The 24,723-nt window shown below is 42.7% G+C and overlaps 1 long non-coding RNA gene across 1 annotated transcript in view; it reads right to left on the bottom strand.

Annotated features, from left to right (window-relative positions):
* Window positions 1-3,703: 3,703 nt before the first annotated feature.
* The window catches only part of LOC109283670 (uncharacterized), a 35,381-nt gene continuing 14,361 nt past the window's right edge, over window positions 3,704-24,723 (bottom strand). The window contains exons 3-4 of the long non-coding RNA XR_002090935.2: window positions 9,068-9,262; window positions 3,704-5,087 (exon numbers count right to left, since the gene is read on the bottom strand). This is a non-coding gene — a long non-coding RNA (uncharacterized LOC109283670). The remainder of the gene's footprint in view (window positions 5,088-9,067; window positions 9,263-24,723) is intronic.

Raw genomic sequence — 24,723 nt, 5'->3', positions numbered from 1 at the left:
TCCCAGTTTTCTTTGCTGAGCTGACAAGAATAGAAAGAAGGTGAATCTGACATCAGTGCACATAATTGTGTTAGTTGCAATGTGTGCATGTAAATGTCAACTTCCCTGGATGTCTTTAGTAAATATCCAAGTTGGGAGCATATAAAAAGTGCCCATTTTGTGCCTGTAGCTTGGAAATCATAGAATCATAGAAAATTAGGGTTGAAAGGGACCTCAGGAGGTCATCTAGTCCAACTCCCTGCTCAAAGTAGGACCATCCCCAAATATATCATCCCAGCCAAGGATTTGTCTAGCTGGGTCTTAAAAACTTTGAAGGATGGAGATTCCATAGGCTTTTGGGCTAACCTGTTCCAGTGCTTTACTACCTTCCTAGTGAGAAAGCTTTTCCTAATATCTAACCTAAACTTACCTTGCTGCAACTTGAGACAATTGCTTCTTGTTCTGTCATGTGCCTCCACTGAGAACAGTCCAGCTCCATCCTTTGGAACCACCCTTCAGATAGTTAAAGGCTGCCATTACATTTCCTCTCAGTTTCCTCTTCTGGGCCAAGTACAGACAGTCAAAAAGCCCAAGACTGAATCGATTCAGTCTTTGGAGGTTAGTCTAAGCTGCAAAAATTAAACTGAGAAACAACTGGACACACAGTTACCTCTGATTCAGGAAATGCAGCTACACCCCTCCAGTGGCTTAGGCCAGAAGCCAGGTGGTGCTACAGCTGGCTCTCTGGCACTTCCTCCTCCTGCTGGCCCCTGAGGTCTCTGGAACTTGTGGTCCAGCATCACAGAAGCAGGACTCTGCAGGATTGCTTACCACTTCCTCTTTATGCTCCCAGATGTCTCTGGGATTTGTCGTAGCTTGCAGTAGCTTTCAATAAGTTTAGTAGGAAAGGGCAGCTCTGTACTGCGGGGGGGGGGGAGGGCATTAACCAAGGAAACAGGGGATATAACACCCCACTCCCTGGCCCCAGATCCCAGCCAGGGTGTGCCTGCAGAAGGCAGTCCCTGCTTCTCTGCCTCTCCCCCACCACTAACCCTTCTTTGCTGGAGCAGATAGCCCAGTCCAGCCCAGGGCTGGGAAACATGCTGGGATGCTGGGTGACTCTGATTTAAATAGAACCAAGAAAGGGCCTGGGATAGAAGTTCCATAAACCAGTTTGACTTAAATTAGTTAAGCCTGATACTACAGTTAACCAGGTTTATCTTAAACCAGTTTCAGCCATTTTAAAACTGGTTTATGTGTACTGAACTTCAGTTCTGTTACAGGTTTAAACCAGTTTCTGATTACTTAAACCATTTTTTGGGTAACTTTTGTCCCTAGCCCTGCAGACTAAATAAGCCCAGTTCCCTCAACCTGTCCTCATAAGTCATGTGCCCCAGGCCCCTAACCATTTTTGGGGCTGGGGCAGCCAGCCCCCTCCACTGGACTCTCTCCAATTTGTTTAAATCTTTTCTGTAGTGGAGGGCCCAACACTGGACACAGTACTCCAGATGTGGCCTCACCAGTGTCAAATAGAGGGGAATAATCACTTCCCTTGATCTGCTGCCAACACTCTTACTAATGCAGCCCAGGATGCTGTTAGCCTTCTTGGCAACAAGGGCACACCGTTGGCTCATATTCAGCTTCTTGTCCACCGTAACCCCCAGGTCCTGTTCTGCAGAGTTGCTGCTTAGCCAGTCAGTCCCATCTGTACCAGTGCATGGGATTGTTCCGTCCTAAGTGTAGGACTTTGCACTTGTCCTTATTAAACTTCTTGAGACTTTTTTTTGCTGCAGTCCTCCAATTTGTCTAGGCCTCTCTGATCTAGACCTACCCTCCAGTTTATCTACTATTCTCCCCAGATTGGTGTCATGCACAAACTTGCAGAGAGTGCACTCCATCCCATTTTCCAGTTCTTTGATGAAGATATTGAACAAATCTGGTCCTAGGACTGACCTCTTGGGTACTCTGCTTGATACTGGCTGGCTACTAGTCATTGATCCATTGATTACTATCCTTTGAGCCTGATGATCCACCTGTTTTCTATCCACCTTACAGTCCATTCATCCAACCTGTACTTCTTTAGCTTGTTTGTGAGAATTTTGTGGGAGACTGTATCAAAACCCTTGATAAAGTCAAGGTATATCACTTCCACCGCTCTCCTTGCATCTACAGAGCTATTTCAACATCTATTAAAATCATCCTCATCATAGAAGGCAATCAGGTTGGTCAGGCATGACTTGCCCTTTGTGAATCCTTGCTGTTACTGATCACCTTCTTCTCCTCTAAGTGTTCAGAAATGAATTACTTGAGGACTTGCTCCATGATTTTTCCAGGGACTGAGGTGAGGCTGACTGGTCAGTAGTTCCCTGGATCATCATTCTTCCCTTTCTTAAAGATGGTCACTATCTTTGCCCTTTTCTAATTGTCTGGAACATCTCCTGATTGCTATGAGTTTTCAGAGATAATGGCCAGGGGCTCTGCAAACACATCAGCCAACTCCCTCAGAGCCCTTGGGTGCTTTGCATCCGGAACCATGGGCTTGTATATGTCCAGCTTTTCTAAATAGTTGCCAATCCATTTTTTCACCACTGTAGGCTGCTCACCTCCTTCTCAAACTGTGCTGCCAGATGTAGTAGTTCGGGAGCTGACCTCCATTTTTAAAATTATGGTAGAGGGATATACTTTACCTACTAACTGAATCAGAGAAGTGACAGAGGATCCTTGCAGACATCTGAGCAACTGCCCATTGTTACCTTTTGAGACCTTACAGTGAGGAAAAATAACGTCACAAGAAAGCAGAACCGTATTTGCTGGGAACAAGAAACAAATCAGCACTACATCACAACCCATGGTTTCAAAGACAGTTTATAAGCCTGCCACTCCGCTTTTAGGAAACCCCACCTTAATCAGAGGCTTGGGATTGATCCAAATAAAAACTTTCCCATTGCTTCTTCACACTCACAACAAATTCTCATGAAATTGAATGACAAGAAAGCAACTGAACCTCTGAAGGTAAACAGAAGGAACCAGTGAAACTAGTTTTCTTATTAAACTGAATAAGTCAAATAGTGGCTACTGACCTTGCTCTGGGAAGCAGCCCTCCTTTCCTAGATTAGCTGTTGAAGGAACAGCCTTGGTATGATTTATGTTAAATAAGGATTTTTTTCCTTATCCTCATTTCATCTACCACAGCATATATGAAGGACAGATTACAAGTATAAATATATACCTAAATTCTTCACCGTGTGAATGCTCTAACTGGTTAAGCCTTCTAATAAAATTAACCATGCTCTCTGATACTTATTTGTGAAAGACTTTTTTCCTGCCAACCCAACAGTTCACTACCCATTCACACCATTCATTCACATTAGCAATTGTAATAAATGGGACCTCTTCTAGTGCACTTTTGTGGGGCTTGGAAAGGAAACAATTGGTATTTGTAAGAAAGACCAAAGCCATCATGAAATCAGTTACACAAATTAATCTGTGATTTAGTATTTGCTTTTGGTGTTGGGGAGACATTAAAACAAGAGAAATGAGAATGTATGTGTGTTTGTTGAGAGAGTGAGAATTGCATTGTTTACTTACTAATTAACCATCATAGAAAGCATTTTTAAACATTTGATTCTGGGATGTAACCTACTGTTGGTAGAGAACAAGAGCGAGAGTGATCACATTACTGAATTATGATGCTAACAAAGGTAACGTCATTTCCGACTACAAATTCTTTGCAGAATAATTATAATTAACAATAGTGAAAGTAAGGCGTACAGCATTTTACTTGACAAATTTTTCACAAGGACCACTTGAATTAAAATATAAAGGCTAAAAGGGCTACATTTTCACAAAGGAAAGTTTTGCTTACATAAATTAAATGGGCAGTTGTGATGATCTGCCGAACTTCAGCAGAAGAGACTTAAAATTCTTCAGAATGAGAATGGAGAGGAATGAGTAGGCCTGTACACAGAGATACACATAAATTTTTACACTAGTTTGAAGTGCAAATTATCTCTCCAGTCTTAGAGGGTAGTCTCTTATAGTCTGTCTCCTCCTTTCTCATATAGAAAGTACATTGCTGCTAAGTATCCCTACTGATTTCAATAGGTCTACCTCTCAGAGTATGGTACCATTCACCATGTAGAAAGGTAACAGAAGCAAGTCTTAAAAAGCTTGCAAGTTTGAACAGCATTCTATTTGTAATGCTTTCCTCTCTATTTCTTCCAAATCAAATTACTGAAGAACATTTTTGTTTGTGGACATATTAATAGCACGTTTATATTACACTATTAAAATGTCATCCAAAAAATCCCACAGCCATCTGTGATTGAAAAAGTACAGAACAAAACAAACAAAGAAGTAATCAAACATGAAAACAACTTGGACTTACCTAGTCCATTTGTAAATCAAAGTTACAATAGAAAACAGGTATGCCTCATCCAATTGCACATATATAACTAAGAAAGTATGTCCAGAGAGACCTTCACATTATATATCAAAGGCTCGCTGAAAGTCACTATAGAAAGTTTTCATAAATCCAAATGATTGTAGGCATTTTGGCAGAAAAAACTGAGGGAAGATAAGGCACTTTTACCCAGGTAATGCATAAATATCAAACAAGACCTAAGAGCTCTTAATGAAATCACCTGAAACGTGAAAAGTATACTGTTGACAGAAAATGGTGTGTGACAGGGGGAACTGGGAGATCAGCCAAGCAATTCTAGGGTCTATAAAGCTAGGAAGTAAGCAATAAATAACTGTTCAGAAGAGTAACCATTTTCAGATGAATGCTGAAGCACGCATTCAAAATAGATCTCATATACAATGCTGAAGTGCTTTCTTCCAATGTCCTCATGTTACTCAATACTGTACTCCTCTTTTTCCCATTCTCCAGGTCCCCAAGAGCTCTGTTTTTATTAGCAACTATGTCCCCAAGTCCAGAGCATGTTATTCCTTCCAGGATCGCCAACCATTCAGAGTTCCAAACCATGAGTCAGCTTACAAAAAATTCATGAAATTGGCCTCCAGAGAAATAGATTTTTTCAGAGCACCCTTTTCAGTCACTTCTTGCTTCCACAAAGTTCTCTTTGTCTCTCTCAGAGTATTGTTCTCTACAGGAATAATGGCATGTATCACATTTTCAACAGGCAGTACCAATGGGTATGGCATGGAATGTTTTAAAAAATGAGATCATATTTTTATTCCATCAAAATCCGAGAGATATGTGGGCCTGAAAACCCAAGGCCCACTCTATGTATATATAACTGATTTTCAAAGGGGTTTAGGGTTATTGTCTATTTTCAGGGGCTGGAATCCAGCACTAGTGTATATCCATTAGTGCTTCGCAAAGTGTGACTCAAGGTCATGTAGACCTGTGCTAGTTTTAAACTCACTCAGGTACTGATAGCAGCGTAACCTCTGGAACATTGCAAATAAAAGACTATTCTAGGTCAGGGTCTTAGCCTGAGGATCATGACCACAATTGCCTTTAATTTTGGTTGGATGAAGAAGAAATCCCACAGTGCTTGCCTGATATAGCAGAGGAAGAGAATATAGAACTGGACTACATTAGCACATAATTTCCTCAGTTTTTTATTGGCACAGAGGTAGTTAGCCATGTTAGTCTAAAGTCAGACAGAAGGCAGGGCAAGGTGGCAACCATAGGCAGAGGGAAAAAAAAAATTCCCAGGTGGGAAAGTCTGTGGGGGAAGGAGTGTGGGGAGAGGAAAGGGCTGTGGGGGGTGGAGTGGGGCTGAGGCTGGGACCGGGCAGGGATCAGGATGAAGTGGAACTGAGCTGGGCCCAGGATCGGGATAGGGGGCCAGGACCTGCTGCGCCCATGTGGCCACCCCTTCCCCTGCACTTGGGGTTGTTGTCCGGTGCTGGTGCCCCCACATGCCAATGGATCCACCACCACCAGCTCTGCACTGGGCCCAGCCCTGAACCACCTGCCTGGAGCCAGGGGCCAGAGTGGGGCCAGCCTTGGCTGCGCCACTGGGCCAGAGGGATGGAGGCCCTGGGACCCACATGCCCACCCTGACCCACTCCAAGTTATCCCCAGGAAGAGCCTGGAGCAAGCTTGGCCCCAGCCCGCAGCAGCAGCCTGCCCTGCCCTGCCTCACACAGATCTGGGGGCATGCACCCACCATGCCTCCCAGAGTGTAGCAGCAGGAGCCGTGCCCCCTGGATGACCCACTCGCAGGTGAGTCCTATGCCCTGCCAGCTGTGTAGTGCCTGCCCCTCCCCCAGCCCCAGCCCCACTCCCTCCCCACCCCTGCTACAACTGCTGAAAGACCTCGGCCGCTCTGCCTTGCGGCCCTACCGCTGCCCTGCATTTGGGGGGCTAGGCCCCATTAGCTCCCCTGCCACTTATGGTGGCAACTTAGAGACTAGCTGGTTCAGAGAAGCAAGAGCTTTTGCAAACAACACCCTGCTTCATTAAACACAGTACAATTTATGGTAGAAAATTAGTTGCATGGTCCCAATCTTATCACAAGCAAGATTATTGCTAAAACAGCTCCCCAAAGCAAATTTCTTGCCCTAATGTCCAGATGGTTTTGCCAGTGACTCAGGAGATGTTCTTTAATAAGTTTAATAAGTGTTCTACAAAATTTGCCCCAAAACTGTTTGAGTCCTGCAAGTAATAATATTATCAACAAGAGAGTAACTGAATCACTCTCTGTCTCTAGTCCTCTCTCTCACATTCATCCACCTCTGTTATACAAGGTCTTTCAAAACAACTTTTAGTGTCTTCTCTCTGCACAAGTGCAGGAGCTATATGGCTTAGAAGAGGATGTTGGACTTTTTAAAAAAGGAATTTGATATTAGTATTATTATTGTTCATTTGCCTATGTTGTGAACATTTAAGATTAGTGTCCTTTTGGGACAATATCTAAGTGGAGGGGAATAGACTTCAAACAATACACGAGGGCCTCCCTTTCTAGTTCTTCTGGTGAACACAACACTGACTTAGGTCTGCATGTTATACAATTTGGACAGTAGAGGTAGAGTACCAACACACAGTTCAAGTGAGAATGAAAGAATGATTTTACTTTGCTTAAGAAGCCGCCTTTCTCCTCAGCATACAAGTCTTGACTGGCAGCCAAAACACTTCAAGCACAGGGCCAGCTCTTTGCTAATGTTTGTATTGGCAGATACTTGACCAAGGTTCTCAAGTTTCATAGCTGCTTTTCAGGCAGCATGGTTCTAAAATGTTGTACAGTAGAACAAGCCCCCCGTAAGGACAAAAAGGCAGTCCCAAGCTTCAGAAAGAGGAAGATGGGAAACCTGCTAAGCAAGAACCAAGAGTAGTAATTTGGGTTCTGGCATAGGTTAACCTCAATATAAACAGGCTGAGGACTGCTTCTGATACCATAATTTACTGGGCTGTAATAATTTCTGCCGATTTCTAAGGACTCTGGAAATGGCATCTGTTACAGGAATGTTCTGCACTTCTCCATATGTAAACAGCTAATTAATAGGCTAGGTGCTAGCAGATGGTACTTAATAATATTTAGCCTAATTCCTTGGTTTTATAAGATCAATAATACTTGCCATGTTCTGCAAATCACTTCTTTCATGAATCTCTCAGCAGCAGAAACCAATGCAAGCTAATTCTGAGTAGCTGAACACATGCCAGGAAGTAGGTTGCCTGACTTGCTAATCAGTAGTCCCATTTTCAAATGATCAGCATATACCTGCCCCAGACACCAGAGCCCATTCCACTCCCTGGTCATTATAAGTGAAATGTTATCATGACTATTATTTTTTACCTAAACTGGAATCTTTAAAAGCTGTAAGAGCCAAAGATAACTTTGGGGTGCTTAGTTTGCTGTTCCTTTTAAAACCTTTTAAATCTATGAAATTTTATGCTGTCAAAATTAGAACAGTTTCAGAGACTAATGCCCTCTCAGAACTGTACAGCGGTGACTTGCCACTACAGGGTCTGGAGGCAAGAGCCAGGACTCCTCTGGTGTGGGAGAGGGGCGAGGGGGGTCTGTAGCTTGGCATACTGTGGCTTCCTTCACTTTGCAGTCAGCTGGAGCCAGATGGAGATGCCCGTGGGAGGGCAAAAGTCTTGGGGAAAAAAATCCAACTGTTTGAAGTCACTTGGGCAGGGGGGTGAAGTAAAGAGAAAAGAGTGGAAAGAAAAGAAAAAAAAGGACTAAAAGTTTAAGTTTGCAAGGGTTTCACTGAACTGGGATTGGGTTTGGGGGTGGAATTGGGTAAGTACTCACACCAAGGCAGAGCTGAGACCCAGTGGTCTCACTGCATGCCACAGCTGAGACTCAGCTAAGAATAGTTTCCATCCTCTGGCTTATTCTCTTCACAGAAGGAGGTAGTAGGTAACTGCTCCTGTTTGCATAGGGATGCTAGAATGAGCAGAAAATGATGAGCTGCACCTGGGTGCTCAAAGTGATCAGTGTGTGAAAGGGTCATGCCGCCTGGGGGAGGAAAGGGGTGTTAGCCTGGGGCCAGCATCACCCTCCTGGGCAGTAGGATTCAGGAGGGCTGAAAGTCTTCCCACAGAGCTAAGATGTCAACACCCTTAATGGGATAATGCTCCCGTTTTAAGTACCTTTATGGTAATTTAAAGATAACCTGTAACACCGCCTTTAGGGCTTTCTTGCACATGGTTTTTGGGCCTGACTTCTGACTTTTGATTGCTAGAAGTTGGCAGTATTATGTAAACCCAGTGGGAAGAGATTAAAGAAAGGGCACTCCTCAAAGAAACCAAAGCCAAAGTGGATGATATGGCTGAGGCTGGAAAGGAAGGTCTAGCCAGGATGGAATTTGTGATGCCTCAACTCTTTCTATCCAATACCTTCTATTCAGGTGAGCTGAAAGTTATTTGTGAGTGTATCAGGTCTGTGTCTTACAGCATGTTTATGGTACATATCATTATTAATTTTTTTTCATCCAGGCTCTTGCATATACATATTTTCAAGCATCTAGCTGGGGTCATCTGAACCCAGAACTCTTTCCTGCCTATGCAGGGGGTCGGACTCGATGATCTATTGAGGTCCCTTCCGACCCTAACATCTATGAATCTATGAAGATATTGCACATCACCAGGTTGTTTGCTACTCACCTGTAGAAAGGTATAATTCAGCAGGCATTACTCCATTCCTCACTTTTTCACCAGTAGTCAGAATCCCAGCAAAGCAAATAAAAATGAATAGGTGTTTAGCCTGGTTTCTTCACAGCATGCCTTCATTTCCCTCCCTGTGGCTGTTTAGATATGATTTGTGATGGTATCTTGTATCTCTTTCCCAATAAGGATGATCTAGACAGGAACAGAAAGAACAACATCTACTGCCTAACGAAATCCCAGTCTGACCCTGAGTAAAAGGTTGACACTTCAAATTGCAAGCACTGTATGGTCATAGCAGATTACTACTCCAGTTTCAGGGAGGTGGATAACCTGGAGGACATTGCACCCATTTAAGGACGTTTAATGGGTGCCACATTGCAAGGACAATCAAGAAGCTAAAATTGGGCATATTGACACATTTTGCAAGGTAGGGTGCACTGAAACACTATCTTAGACAATGGGCTACAGTACATGTCAGGAGAATTTTCACACCAAATGGGAATTTGGGTACAGGACTTTTTCCCTGAGGTACCCCTAAAGCAGAGTCAGAAGTAAAAATACCCAAGAGACTTATGGCAAGAACAGAACAGATACAGAGGGAGCTCTATGTGTCAATGTTGTACTATTGTGATACACCCACCCAGCAACTATCTAGAAGTCCAACATGGGAACTGATTGACCAGAGAATGAAGACATTGCTTCCCATGATGGATTGTCTGAAGCCCAGGAGGAGAACAATGGACATTATACAGAAGTAGTTAAGAGGGAGCCAAGCTAGCCAGGCAAGCTGTTATAACAAAGAAGCCAAAAACCTGAGGCCACTATATACAAGTGTGACCCGCCCAGATTACACAAGTAAACAAAAAAGACCCGTGCAAGGCAATGGCAAAAAGCAGCAGTAATATCTATGGGACACAAATCATATGATGTTGAAACTAAACTGATGACTGCAGAGCAGAGACTGACACCTGGGACACCCACAGAGGCCCTGACAACATTTAAAGGAGACTTAGCTTAATAGAGCATCAGTAATCAGCTAGCCTAGTACAGAAATGAATTTTATGGCATATGATACTGATGCCATACAACATAATGAAGGCAACTTCAAGTTTGAAGCTTATCCCCCATAAAGATCAATAACGCTAGTGAGGCTAGTTGGAGACAGACTAATAGGAGACTGGTTTGAAGGGTCCAACCCACTTGAAGGACTACAAACTTGCAGTGGCCAGAACTGGGGAGGACTGGGTTGAGTACACCCCAGCCAATAATGGAAATGACATGCTCTAAAGCTGGCAGTTGTATATGAGGCTGTCCTGGGCTCTTCTCTTGAGCTTCAGCAGGATCATCAGTTGGGGCTGAAGCAAGTCAGCTAACTTAGGTGGGCAGGGCATATTTAGCCCTAACATCCTTGAGACCAGCCATTTTAGAGATATAGAGAAGCCCTGGTAGGCTACAATGGGCTGATGGTGAAGGCCACATCCCTTTGAAACAGTAATTCTCAACCAGGGTGCTGTGGCACCATGGGGTGCCATGAGATCCTTTTGAATGATGCTGTGGGATGCCACACAATATTAGCGCTGTTAGGTATGATAACACCTACATACGATTCACAGGGTAAACCCAGAGATTTCAGACAGGAATTCATAGTGTCAAAAACATTCTGAGCTGTTTAAAGATGTATTTCCAGTTAATAATTTTTATATGCAGTCTAATAAATTAGTTTTTAAATGGGTGCCACTAAATACAAAAAATAAATATGGAGAGGTGCCAGGAATCTAAAAAGACTAAGAATCACTGCTTACTTCTGGCCCTAGCAAGTCGGAAAATCTAGCAAAAAGACCCAACAAAAACAAGATACTGTTATAAGGAAAGATGCAGTAATTTGACTGGGACTTGAAGGGAGGCTGCAGGAAAGAAGAATATGAAGAAGTCACAATAGAAAGCTAGTGTATGAGCTCATGGTTTGAATGCTAGCAGCATCTGCAGTATCTGTAAATGGTTGTCTTAAGAATGAGCCAGTTTATGTTTAAAAGCATGAGGTCCTCTTGCATATCATCCAGCATTCAATATATGAAAAACATGCCTTCATTCTTCCTTGTAAATTATTTTGAAGTCCTCTAATGGAAAGCTTAATGGAAGTGCGAAGCATTTCTTTTTTAGTTTTGCACTACATGTATATAATTCTATGTTTTGTTACATTTATAGTTGAATTTTGGTGTTAGCTTTATCAGTCTACTTATTGAATTTGCCTCTCATTTTTTCTTATTTTCTTTTTGCTTTTAAAAATATTTAATGGAAATCCAAAGCTTGAGCACCTGAACTGAAACTAGTTAAAGTTGAATGTATGCATACCTGTTATAGTGGGTTTGGAAAGCTCATTTCCTGTCTGGTTAAGGGGTGAGTCAGATGAGCCAAGTTAATGCTTTATAGTTTAAAAAACAACATCAGTAATATTAAGGAATGATTTATTTTAAAGGAAGATAGAAGGGGAGTGTTTTGTGTTTCAAGAGTGGGCAAAATCAGTACATGAAATTCTCACTCATTTTATAACAGATGCAGCTCTAGGACTGCAAGGAATTGTGTTGGACATAAACATTTATGTTATAAAGACAGAAATCTGTGCAGCTGTAACAGAATGCCTGAGGCACTCTGACCATTTGGCTGTGAGGAAGCTGTATTTGGGAAGCAATACTCAGATGCACCAAATGGCAAGCAACTACTTAACTTTTTCAAGGCATAAATCAGAACTAGTCAATTGGAAGTCAGTGTGACTCCCTTCTCATATGCCTTTTGGCTACTGTGGTTTCAAGGTTCTCTAAGAAAGTAAGGTCTGTAGGTGAAAAGTATTTAAAAGCCCAAGAGCTTTAGATATGCAAACTTACTTGGAACAGGCTACGCTAACTGAATGCATGTGGTTTGAAAGAAGACATTTTTAGAACAGGCATTAGAGTATTGTAGAAGCACCCTATCCATTAAACCATGTAAGCATGTGTTTCACGTTACATTTTTTCTCCCCAGAGCATGTTTGAAGTGAAATATGTCCTTAAATAATGTGCTAAACAAGGGCAGCTTTCTGAATCAAGGTATGAAAGTCATTCCTGCTCATTTTAACTGAGTGCTGTCCAAAGTTAGTGAAAAAGTGATTTAAGAGGCCTAACAGATAGTGCAGACTCATATCAACAAAATGCATGGGCTTATTGTGTTAGCTTTTCCTTTTGTTTGACAAGGTTTTTTTGGTTTGTAAACTCCTTGTTAATAACAGTTTGTGAGCTCAGATGTCAGCCAGTACAAGTAAATCTTCTTTCAGTGACCATGAAAATGGAGCTAGCAGGGTTGGCTAGTCACAGGAAATACAGAAAAGAATCCAGTCACATAACTCAAACAGTTCCATTATTTTTTATACTGTATTAAAGCCTAATCTATTGGCCTCTGAAAACTGTGTAAAAACTGCCAGATGAAGTTGGATAAACGCCAGATGGAGTCGATCCATTTAGCTCAGTATCATGTCTCTAAGAAACAGATGTTCAGGAAGAAGAGTGTAAGAAACAGGATGTGCGCTGTCTCTGGCTGCACCCTCCAGTTTTTTGGCAATCAAAGATTCAGGCTGTCTTGTGGCAGAGGTCAAATCCTTGATGGAAGCAAAGAAATCAGCACTCTTCTGAGATTCAGGAACTCATAGATCTGGTACCAGAACAATAATTCCTCCCCGTAAGAATATCCAAGTGGCTTCTCCCTTAGATCCTTTCCTTTAATTTCAAATAGTAGAATCAAACAAGCTACATTTACAGTTTAGATTACTTTCATCTAGAACAATATTAGTCCACCCATAATATTATAAAAGATGTAAGTAGAAGATGTCTTGTCCAAGTCCAGTACTGCTACAAGTTAAGGCAGCAGCACTTTACATTTTGTCTTCCTACAGTATTTATTGGCAAAAAGTACAGTAGTAATAGCTGCCAGATAACAACTCATAGTTCATCAAATATTAGAAAGACAAAGCCAATTTATTTTAAACCATCAAAAACCCTACAGATTGTTAAGAGCCTGATGGCAGTAGACCATCTGCCATATTCAGTTGTTAAAAAACAAGGCTTTTGTAGTGTAACAGTGGGGAGGATTCATATTAGAAGTTTCTCTCCAATGGATGTTTTACCTGCAGTTTTACCAAAGATATATGAAACAGGGAATGCACCCAAACCCACTGAAATTAATGGCAAGTCGCAAGAGAGATAAGCATTGATCATGCAGAATTTATATGTATCCGATTACTAACAGAGGTACCCAGTTCTCTGATAATTTTGTCACTGGCTACTACATAGAATTATTCATATTCTTATCTCTGCACCTTTTATAGACATCCTGGGCACTCTGATTATGATTTACAAAGCATAAAATGATAAATGATGTAGTTAAAAAATACAGTTACTATGTGTTACGAGTAGCAGCAGAACTAGTGATGGGCACCTGGGTACTAGCCCCAGCCACCAATTTTGAAAGGATGCAAAATGGCAGTAATGCCACTGTCTCAGATGTTCCTGCTGGCCAGGGCACAGAAACTGCTTGCTACACTTCTGGTTATTAGTACTGTTAGCACCTCTAGTGCTATTAATTTCCAGGATGAATTTTGAGAACAGGGCCTGTTCCTGCTGCCAGCTAAACAGATCCTCATCTGTACAGACAGATGCAGTTTCACTGGAATCAACAGAATGATGTTGGTTTATACCAGTTAAGGATCTGATTGTGTGTGTATAAGACTTTTGCCAGTGGCTTAAATAATAAAAGAAATTGCTATCAGATATCTCCCTGATTGTTCGCACAAGGACTAAATGTTATATTATTGTTTTTGAAAATTGAACTAATATAGAGAAAATTATGATTGGTGTAAGCGCAGGATTATTCATTTATTTGATCAGATTTATCACTGAGATAAATCCATTAAAGTCAGTGGAGTTTCATCAGAGATTCATTTAACTTAATTTACCTACTATTATGAAACTGCCTTAATTCTCACAGGCCAATGCAGTAGATGAAACACACTATTAAGAAAACAGTTACTTGCTGCAATCACTTCACTTAAGCGAAACCACATGTACGCTACTACATTCCTGGGACAGTAAGAAACTCTGCTATACCAGCAATTGCAGCAACTGATAGCAGCACAGTGTCATTTTAGTTTCAGCAGGCCACAATGGCTAGTGTAGTCCAAAACACCATGTACAACAGAGGGACCTAATGAAAACTGGTTGCTGCTAACCTCTTGGATCTGTGCTTTAGAAGATTCCAGCTGTGAAATCTCACCAAAAGTTTGAACATTGCACTGTTAATATAACTGGAATGTTATAATTTTGTAATTTTATTGCTTTGCTTGGCCTTCTTTGCAAATGCATGCTTCATCCTCTTTCAAATTCCCATTGTATCCGCTGACATGAGAATAGCTGCTCTGGCATCAAAGTTTAGAATGTGGGGTGATAGAGGTCTACATCAGGTTCTGCTAACATTTATAATTATCATCATCATTGTATATCTAATGGTTGTTCTAAGTCTAGTAGTGCTGAAGTAGATCAGTGCTTCGGCTACACTAACACTTCCCTTTCCCTACTGCTCATGGAGTGGCACCAGGTGGAAGTGATGCTGGAAAATAAGTTTTATGCTAGACATGTTAAGTATTCAAACTTGCAGAATTCAAACTTTACCAGCAGTCCTGGCATCACAAAAAGCTGCAACAGGAAACCATTACCTGGTCTTTCCTTTGCCAATTCAAGACATCCCTACCATACATTTTCTATTGCCTTATTAAATTCAATTTGAAATGTTTTGGTGTACAATGATTCTGCAGTGTCCTTATGGAGGTCTTCCACAAATATAATTGATCTGACTATTACGAATTTTTCCCCCGATAAATATTTTTTCCCTGGAAAAATAAAATATTTCATAGTTCATAACAACAGACCCAAGAAAAAGCATACCTGAGGAAACTTCTATGATCCATCTATGATCATGTGCAATTTACCAAGCCTGGAAAAAGGACTTGAGCATTTTCTGATGCCAGGACTGCTGGTAAAGTTTGAAATCTGCAAGTTTGAATACTTAACAAACTGAGTGATCACAAGAACTATATGGAGCTGTGCAGCTCCATGCCTGCTGTCTATTAATATACATGCTTCTAATTCTTATAAAGGGAAAGGTAATCACCTCAGGATTATCCACCTCTTGTGGCTCTCTAAAGATACTCACCAACAGTAAAACTGTAGAACTCTGAAATCATTTTTAAAAGAGATAAGGTGTTTATTTGCTGATGCTCACTACAAGCAGGTTATTGGCTGAGCTTTCTAGTCATTATAAAGCCTCACCCCAGAAAAATTACATTTTGATTTCTAAACCTTCTTTAGTTTTCCTATTTTTTGTTAAAAGTAACATGATCACAAGAAGTTGATATCAAGCCAAAGAAAATAAAAAACAAATACAGTAAAGCCCTGTTACCTGGCATTTTACTAACTGGCATTTCTATTAACTGGAATTTCTGGCCCACATGTGACTGCTGCCACTGCCACCCACCACCCTGCACTGCCACTGCTTCTCATGCTCTCTAGTAGAAGATTTCTAGAAGCAAATTCAGTGCAGTGGATAACAAGGATCAGAGGATGGATAACAAGGGTCAGAGGACAAACAGCTTCCTGGTGCTAGAAAGAAAAAAATGATGCTAAGTGTACAGGATTGATGCTGGTTCTAGTTCTACATTCCCAAATGCCTGACCATGGTGGTTCCTTCAGCTATTTCTGATCAAGTTATGGTAATGCTTTTGCATCAAGGCTCAGTACAATGATTTTTATTACCCCAAGTCTCCTTCCCTATTAGATGCTCTGAAGATGAGACGTTTTATAATATATCATGCAAATTAACTTGATAATTAAGTCAAACATGTTATTTTTATAATGTATGCATGCAAAATGGAATAATAAACACACTTCCAAAAAACAATTAATCATGCCTCGGCACCAATTATACAATATAAGCAAGAATAGCTACTAGGCAATTAAGCAAACAAGCACAGTTTGGATTTTTTATGATGTACTTTTCTAATGAATGGTGATTACAGAATTACAGAGCGCTCTGATCCTGATCTAATCAAAATATACCTAAAACTTCCCAAGTAAGATTAAAGCAGCATTGATGCCTGGCTGCATAACTTTAAATTAAGTCATTCTTAAAAGAATGGTTAGCCAACACAGATGCTTTGGAGCAGTTGAACAAAAAGTTCACAGGGGGGAGAATGTTAAATTATGATCTTCAGCCTATAGCCTATTTTATCTCTTTGAATAAAAGTGGAAATACTGGATAGTTATAATCAGGCAAGTGACACTGTCCTGTAAAATAGCAAATGTTAGGAAAAAATGTGTGGGAATATCATTGAAAGAAGTGATTTGGGTCTAAGTAATCAAGACATCCTAGGCCAGATATCATCCCTCCCATTAGGTGCCTATGTAAACTTAGGCATCTAAATGCAATCCTATTCTACTCTGTTGGAATCCTTAAAAAAGTGGTAATATCGAAGGTTGATGAGTCTTTCTTCTCCTCATTGGTTTTTTGTGACAGATTGATAGATTAGATGACAGTGTATTACATAGAATAGACACATTAATGAATATTCAAGAACTTGAACTAGGTAGGATAGAAATATATTTTTAGGTACCATGTCATCTGGGTCTTCCCCTATCTTCCTGTATCTTTTATTGGATTTCTTCTGAAAACCTTGTGTTAAATTAATCATATGATATACAGGAAAAACTAGGATGCAAACTACCTAGAAAGTACATAAGAACGTAAGAAAAAACTAGGAGACTGTGGCATCGACACTTACACTGTCAAATGGGTCCCTAACTGGCTGGAGGGCTGCACCCAGAGGGTAGCAGTGGACAGGTATTATTCGACCTGGAGGGATGTGGGCAGTGGGGTCCCCCAGGGCTCGGTCCTTGGGCCCGCACTGTTCAATATCTTCATCAGCGACTTGGATGAGGGGGTAAAAAGCTCCCTGTTCAAATTCGCAGACGACACTAAGATGTGGGGGGAAGTGGGCACGCTAGAAGGGAGGAATAGGCTGCAATCAGACCTAGACAGGTTACAGGGGTGGGCGGATGAGAACAGGATGGGTTTCAACACTAACAAGTGCAAGGTACTGCACTTGGGGAGGAAGAACCAGCAGCATATCTACAGGCTGGGGAACTCCCTTCTCGTCATTGCAGAAGCAGAAAAGGATCTTGGAGTCATTATTGATGCCAAAATGAACATGGGCCGACAGTGTGGGGAAGCGGTCAGGAAGGCCAATCATATCTTGTCATGCATCCACAGATGCATCTCAAGCAGGCCCAAGGAGGTGATCCTCCCCCTCTATGCAACATTGGTCAGGCCACAGTTGGAGTACTGTGTCCAGTTCTGGGCACCGCACTTCAGGGGGGATGTGGACAACATGGAGAGGGTCCAGAGGAGGGCCACCCGCAAGATCAGGGGTCAGCAGGGCAGGCCCTACGAGGAGAGGCTAAGGGACTTGAACTTGTTCAGCCTCCACAAGAGAAGGCTGAGAGGGGATCTAGTGGCCTGTTACAAACTAGTCAGAGGGGACCAGCAGGCATTGGGGGAGTCCCTGTTTCCCCGAGCACTACCAGGAATGACTAGAAATAATGGTCACAAGCTAGCAGAGGGTAGATTCAGGCTAGACATTAGGAGGCGCTACTTCACTGTCAGGGTGGCTAGGATCTGGAACCAACTTCCAAGAGAAGTGGTGCTGGCTCCTACCCTGGAGGTCTTTAAGAGGAGGCTAGATGAACACCTTGCCAGGGTTGTTTGACCCCTGTGCTCTTTCCTGCCATAGCAGGGGGTCAGACTTAATGATCTGCTCAGGTCCCTTCTGACCCTACCAACTATGAAACTACGAAATAGGGAAGAAATAAGGCTAGTATAATGTTAGTATTAGTGATTACTTGACTTCAACAATTCTAGAGGGAAGTGACAGTGTTTCGACTCCAGTAATTCCTTGCTTAAAAAAGTGTGTGCTTCAGCAAATTTAACTTTTTCTTCTGTACAGCCTGTTTCAATCACATTTGCTGTAGCTCATCCTAAATCATAACATAAGGCTGAGTACCCACTGTGCCAGTTCCAGGCTCTTAACTGAAGCATCTAACTCTCTGATTTGTTCCCACTGTGCTTTCTTGTGAGCCATCAAAACAGTCTACCCCACAGATTGACTTTCAGAATCTCTCTCACTTCAGTCCTAGATGTAACTAAAACTTTATTGATTTCCAAGTGGAAAAAAAAATATCAATCCGGGCATCAGCAGAAGCCAGGCATTCCTTATCCATATACTGCCATAAACTCAAATCTACCTTCCATCTAGAGGACACATGCTGAAAAGCTAGATGTAATAAAACAAGCACAACTGCTGCATGACGAGTTATTGTAGCAGTTTTGAAGGATCTAGTCATAAAAGTCTGTATTAAGGATGAAGTAGTCGTCTGCAATGACTGTACCTCACAACAGTACCAAGAAAGCGGGACTGTGGTAACTCTTATTGCTTGTAAGAAATCATAAAGCTCTGCAGTCTAGATTCTATCCAGTCCATTGTAGGATAATTTTCATCAGGTAAACACTCTTTTCTTTCTTTTAATTTCTTATAATTCATGGTTTGACAATATGTTCATGTTAAGGACAAGATATTTCTTTGAATATAGTAAGGACCTTATCATTTCTATTAAGTTTATTAACCAGATTTTGGTTAGTTTATAAGTGACTCTCAACCAGGATGCCATGAGATCCTTTAAAGGATGCTGTGGGGTGCTGTGCAATATAAGCACTTTTAGGTGTGCGAACACATACACTTGGTTCACAAAACCAACCCAAAGATGTCAAGTAGGAAGCCATAGTATCAAAAACATTTGACCTGTTGGAATCTTTCTGAATTCTTTACAACAGAATGATCGCTTTATTATTTTTCTGTAGTCAAAATCTGAGTGAAAGCTAAGAACTGAAACTTTATGAGGGGATCCTTCAGTCCAACTAGGGGTGTGTTGGACCTAAAAATCTTGAGAACCACTGGTTTATAATATTAATAATACTATTTTTGTATCACTCTTGCCTGAGCGAAACAGGAATATTGTGATCCTCTCTTGTGAAGATAAGTAAGTAGAGAATTAATAAAGGATCTGAACATACCCAACTTCAGGGTCATTTAGATACAAATCTGGATTGAAACTTTGCTATCCTGTCTCTGTCTAAAACGAATAAAGAGGGCATTCCATGTGGAACCTTGAGAAATGGACAGTCATAACCTCCAAGTATCATACATCTGTCTTCTGTGTTTCTTCCAAAGTAATGTTTTTCCTTCAATATTTTGCCTGTAATCTAAAACTTCCAAATTCAGGTTAAAATTTTGGAACTATTTTTGTATGTGCTTTGTTTATAAGTGTGAGAGGCAGAGACTGTAATAGTATTTGAAACTGAATACAACAACGCATTTATATGGTTATGTCACTATTCTTTATGTAGCAGGGCACTAGGGTGCCTGCTATTAGAAGTGCTGGGATAACCCTTCAGGTGCCGGTTGCTGAGGCAACCAAAGGGAGCTAATGGCTTACACCTGCCTAGCCAGCTGAAGGAAGGGGCAGGGCCTGGCCCCTATATAAAGCACAGGCAGGAGGCCAGAGGCAGTTCCCTACCAGCAGCTAAGGATGAAGGAGCTCCCTGCCAGAAAAGAGAGAAGCCTTAATGCTAGAGCAGTGTTGGTCACTGCGGTAGGATAGAAAACCCGGTAGGCATGAGCATAGTTATAGCCAGTGGCTTATGTTTAAATTGTTGCCAAGAGGCTGGTGTTTATGTTACTGTTTATGTTTGTTATTGATTACACTGGTGGTTTGGGTGAGGCTATAAGGGGATGGAGGAGGCCTCATAGGGGACTCACGGTAGTGTGAGGGCCCCAGCCCCAGTGAGGGCACAGTGTTTGGGGTGTACAGAACCCAGCTCCAGAGAGGGGTGGCTGAGAAACCCCAGAAGAGGGGGCCACATTGCCGAGAAGGCCCTGGAGAGAGGTGCAGAGAGAGACAGGGCCACGAAGGGCCCGAGTGCCAGACAGGGTATAGACCCAGACAGAACATCATCTTTTCCATCTGCGAGGCTTGGGCCATGGTATTGAGGTGGAAGGAGCCACGCATAGCCCACAAGGCTTGGATACACATAACACCCGAAGCAGGAGAACTGTGGCCAAGTAGAAGAAAGGTAGCCTCCCTATAAAAACACATATACAATCCAAGTCGTGGCAGGCAAGAATAAGAGGGTACGAGTCAGAAGCTTGGCACAGTAAAGGGGGCGACAGGGGATAGCACAGGGACCCTGACGTCGCTCCTGTTACACTTTATTTTGCAAAGGCATACCACCCCCAGAAAAATACATTGGAGTTCTGATAATACCATGAAGAATAACATATTTTCATCACATACAGAATAACCAGCTGTTGGACATTGGAGTGTGCATTATAAACATGAAAATCTGGTAACAACAGTTTCTGCTGCTTTGGCCAGGCTAAAATGAAAAAAGTAAAGGCCTACTGCCTGTTCACATGATTCATAGGCAGCAGGCTAATGAGCAGGCTCAGATCTGTAGTTGCTGCTACTCTGTTACTTATTACAAAGAAAGATCTTTTTTTCTTTATGCTGTCATTTAAAATAAGGAGCATATCTTATTCTAGAGCATGCTGTATGTGAGAAAATATGGTGCTATCAAAGCCTTTCCCAGAAACATTAAGCGGGTCAAAAGAGGTAATAGCAAAAGAAGCTCAAGCGGCAAAGGTGGTTTGATATTTAGAGAAGAAAAATAAATTGTAAAAGCAGCACAATTAGCAAGTTGGATATAGGTGTGAAGGGATATTGCCAAGGCTACAGCAGTGTTTTCTCAGCATTACCCACCTCTCAATCAGGGAGTTATGCCTGCTGACATCCAAATGTTGTCATATTGAAATTTAGGACTAAGTCACTAAACCCAACAGAGAGGACCAAATAATCACGGATGCATTTATCAGAGCCAGAAGCTGTGATATAGGTTCTCAGATGAGATAAAGTGACTACTATAGCCAGTTTTGGAGAGAAGGATTCTTCTAATTCTTCATTATCTTTGGAAGTGGATCAGAATAAACTCAATTACTGCCATGAAAGTTCTAGAGAACTGTAAATATTAAGAAACCTGGAAAACAGGACATTATGTAAAGCTTACTGAAGTCAAGGAGGAGGACTGCATTGATTTTTAGCAGTCACTGCCCTCATTCACAATAAAGTGACTGTCAAATTTAGTATTAGAAACCTGATTGCAAGTACTATGATCTTTGAATAAGAGAACTGAAACATGTCATGTGACTTAGGCAACCTTTCTGGCATGTTTATAAAAATCTCAGCTATTTTGAGACTAATTTGCCATTATGCTTTAAAAAAATGCATGTGTTTATTTTCTTAAATCTTTTCAGCCAGCTGGCAGCTTATTGCCCAATTTTTCATCTGTGTCTCTTATTGGTCTGGCACAGTAGCATATGGTTTGCTAATCTCTGAAATGGCTTTTCAGCAGTTTTAAGGGTACCAGAGGTAGGTGTTCTGAACAACTTTAGATTATAAAAGAATTGGAAGCAAAGTTTACTAGAAGAGTGCTAATACCACATAATTTAACAGAAACTTAGGGGAAAACAAGTTAAATGTAATAGCCAAAGCCTAGTGTTATTAGCCATTAGTCCTACTGATTGAAAAAAATAAGGGTACTAATAGTCCCATAAGGGGTGCATCCATACATGCAAGCACGTGCGCTTGCAGCAGCTCAAATAGAAGCAGTGCAAATTTGAGCCAGGGCTTTTTGCCTCTGTGCATATGCCCGGACATGCACTTTGGTGTGGGGCAGATTGTGCCATTTGGGGCAAAATAACCCTTCCTGGCTCCTCCCGGATCTGCAATCAGGGGGAGCTAGAGCCCAGGGCCAGCACCTGTGCTGTCCCCGGCCGTATAAAAAGCTGCCCTGCCCTGGCCTCATCAGTACATAAAGCCACCCTGTCCAGTAGTTCAGGGCTACTCACTCTCAAGAGCTTCTGGGGCCCAGCCAATTGGTGCCTGGGGACACTACCCCTTGTGCCAGCTGGACTGCTGAAGCAGCCAGAGAGTTCCCTGCACCCTCTACCCACTGCAGCAGTCTAGCAGTGGGGGCTGCTGCCTGGCTGTGACCTGTTGCGCACCTGCCAGACCAGGATGGGGACTGCACAGCCAGTAGAGGCAGCTGGTTCAGAGGGCTGTGGCTACCTAGTTGGCCTTTGTGCGGTACTACTGCCATGTGTGCCCCCTGCCCAGCCATCTGGGCAGCTATTGCCTGGAAGTTGTTCCCAGTGTGGTGGCCTGCTTTGATATGTCAAAGCATGTCCTCCTGGCCCCAACTGGCCAGCAGGTCAGCCACAGCCAACTGGGTCCAAGGTGTCAGCTCTGAGCAGGCAGGGTCCTGCCACTGGCCTCCCTAGCAGGAATTCTGGTGTTTCCTATTGGAAAACTGAAAAATCCCTGATAAAAAACCCAAAGTCACTCTGTAAAATACCCTAAAATCCATGTTCCTCCACAATTCAAACAAAAGACCACTACACACATGCGCACAGAGAGAGAGAGAGAGAGATCAGCTGGGCAATGTTTTATTGATATATCTACAGTGTTAAAGGAATTTGGAAGTCTACCAGTGTCTCTATCATCATAATAAAGTGAATTCTAAATACATGTTTCATGAATTTATTAATATATGTTTGCTGCCCCCCACAGGAGTTACAGCCTCCCCAACAGGAGCTACGGCTCCCCCTTGGGGTTACAGCATCCCCACAGGGGCCACAGCCCCCCAACAGGAGTTACAGCCCACCAACAGCTGCTATGGCCCCCTTGGGGTTAAAGCCCCCCAACAGGGGCTACAGACCCCCAACAGGGATTACAGCCTCTCCCCCCACAGGGGTTAAAGCCCCCCAACAGGGGCTACAGCCAGTTGGGGAAGAAATCGGGGGGGGGGCTGGGGGAGCAGGCAGGGCCAGAGGTGGTCCCCCCCATGGTTCCCTCCCCCCTACTCCAACCCTGCCAACCCCTTATTTACCAGCACTGGAGCTGGGGTCCAGCTCCCTGCTGCTGGCATGCTACCTGCTCTGCCCTGTCAGCATGCTTCTGCAAATTTGTAGCATGGGGAACATTTTCTCATTCCTGCACATGCTTCTTGCAGCATCTCCAAGGAGTTTGAGATGCTGCAAGAGGCATGGGCAGGCTCCTCTGGACATGCCCAAGGGGTTTTCAACAACATCAGATTTGGTCTTCAATTATTTTTTGCCTGAAAAGGTTAAGTGGGCCAATAAGAGCCACCTGTATGACCAGAGACTTGCAAGGCAAGCCATACGAGGAAAGGCTGAGGGACTTGGGCCTCTTCAGCCTAACAAAGAGAAGGCTGAGAGAGGACTTGGTAGCAGCCTATCACTACATCAAGGGAATACATCAAGGGCTTGGTGAAGCAGTGCACACTGGCCACAGTGTTCATTATTTTGTTACCACTCAAAAAAACCCATAACCCATAACCAATGCTAACAAATATGCATTTGCATCTTTCTAAATTCAAATTCTGCTCCAAGGATGTACATATAAGCATGGCCTGCTTATATGTATCATTGTAAATCATTGATTAACCTACCCAGACATCTCATAGGAGGAGCGCTCAGGCAAATCCGAGCAGTCGCAAAGCTTTCTCTCACGCGTGGATGACCTCTATCTGATGCAGGAAGTCTGCAGGCCGATGAGAGGTAAAGCGCTGCTCGACCTGGTACTGGCAACTGGGGACGACCTAATCAGTGACCTATCAAATGAAGGGAAGCTGGGTGACAGTGACCATGAGCTGATCACCTTCACCATCTGCCATAAAGCTGGCAAGTCAGTCAGTAATACAGAAGTCCTCGACTTCAGGAAAGCTGACTTTGACAAGCTCAGGAGTTTTGTCAGTGAGGCCCTAAAGGGCCACAACCCAAAGGGGAGGGGAGTTCAGGATGAGTGGTTGCTCCTTAAGGGAGCAATCCTGGATGCACAAGCAAAGTCTATCCCATCTTGGAGGAAAGGCAGCAAAAGGGCACAACAGCCCCCTTGGCTCTTCAGGGAACTAGCGGACCTCCTGCATCTTAAAAGAAAGACCTACAAAGGATGGAGGACTGGAACCACCACCAAGGAGAAACACTCTGCTCTGGTCTGGACCTGCAGATAGCAAACCAGGAAATCCAAGGCTGCGATGGAACTCCAGCTAGCTACAAATATCAAGGATAATAAAAAGTCCTTTTTCAGATATGTAGGGAGCTCGAGGAAAAGCAAGGGCAACATTGGAACCCTGCTAAACCAGATGGGACAACTGACAACCGATGCCCATGAAAAAGCAAATTTGCTTAATGGGTACTTTGCGTCAGTATTTCACCAGTCCCATGGAACGCCCTTGCCCACTGTGGGTCAGGGAGGCCCGGGTGAGGGAGATTCCTTACCCTACATAGAAGCTGACCTCGTGAAGGAACACCTTGAGAGGCTGGATACCTTCAAATGAGTTGGCCCTGATGGTTTACACCCAAGGGTACTCAAGGAGCTGGCAAGCAT

Source organism: Alligator mississippiensis, chromosome 2 (assembly GCF_030867095.1).
Source record: "Alligator mississippiensis isolate rAllMis1 chromosome 2, rAllMis1, whole genome shotgun sequence".
Taxonomy (NCBI): domain Eukaryota; kingdom Metazoa; phylum Chordata; order Crocodylia; family Alligatoridae; genus Alligator; species Alligator mississippiensis.
Note: the sequence above shows the minus strand (reverse complement) of the source record. Positions and strands in the feature narration are given on the sequence as shown.